Below are 1,330 nucleotides of genomic sequence, written 5' to 3'. Positions count from 1 at the left end.
AAAATCAATAACAAACAGAATACGTGAAAAAATGAAGCAGATGTACTGGTTAATCAATAGAAAATCTAAATTAAGCATAATGAACAAACTAAATATATATAAAACAATAATCAAACCAATCTGGACATACGGAGTCCCACTATGGGGGATGGCAGCAATGAGTCACATAAATAAAATAGAAACAGAGCAAGCAAAAATCTTAAGGACAATAGTTAACGCTCCATGGTACGTCAGAAATGAAGACTTTCGAAAAGATTAAAAAATTCCAACAATCAAAGAGGAAATCGCCAGATATGCAATAGATCTTGCAATAGAAATACAATAAAACCTGGACGATGGAGTCCCGCTGGGAATAACCATCCATATGCTATATTTTATCAAATATTTACAGCTATAATATTTTACCAAACGTCCTACTGGAAAAAATGTAAAATTTAAAAAAAAAACAAAAAAAAGAAGACTAAAATGTAAACATCCCACTGACTTGACTAAAGAAATAAAATAGTTAAACTCGAAAATGGTGTCCCGCTGGGGGTAGCCATCCATATGTTAATTAGCAATAAAGCTAGACAAATTTACGGAATGTCCAGCTGAACAAATTGTAAAGATATGGTAAACGGCATATAATGAAAGGACAAGTAAAGGCGAGATTTTATCTATAAGGGATCATATAATAAAACGTACGGAAGAAGAAACATTTATAATATTGGGGACTAAGAAGGAGCTAGATACAACAAAACTCCCCAACTGACAGGCGGACCGAGACGTTCGGGGGGAAGCTAGATGTGGGAGCGTTGGCGCTCCAACCTACTCACTGAAGATCAGGTCTGTGGCCACCGTTAGATCAGTCCTCCCAAATTGGGAGGCTTGGAGGGACCACGGAGGGCTTCCGCTATTATTCCGGATGACGCAGGTGTTCGCTGGACATGGAGTATTCGGGGAATGCCTGCAGAAAATCAGAAGAGAGGTGACGAACACCTGTCACTACTGCGGAGAGTGCGAGGACATGGCCCAGCACACGCTAGAGATTTGTCCGGCGTGGGAGGCCCTCGTCGTTTTCTGCGAGTAGCGATTGGCTAGAGATTAGACCCCTCGTCAGTTGTAAAAGTAATACTGAGGGGGCAACAAGATTTCCTCACAGTCCGCTTCTATTGCGAAGGAGTAATACTCGTTGAGGAGCGAACAGAGCTGGAGGGGATGAGAACATCCCACCCTTGTAGGGTTCCGCCCTGAAGGGCGGCCCTGCGCCGCCCTAAATGGTCATAGGGGCTGACACACAGAGGAGGATCTGGAATCTCCTCAGACTTTCACGACGGCCCAGGGGATAGCG

This window comes from Bombus pyrosoma, linkage group LG10 (genome assembly GCF_014825855.1).
Source record: "Bombus pyrosoma isolate SC7728 linkage group LG10, ASM1482585v1, whole genome shotgun sequence".
In the NCBI taxonomy this organism is placed as follows: domain Eukaryota; kingdom Metazoa; phylum Arthropoda; class Insecta; order Hymenoptera; family Apidae; genus Bombus; species Bombus pyrosoma.
Note: the sequence above shows the minus strand (reverse complement) of the source record.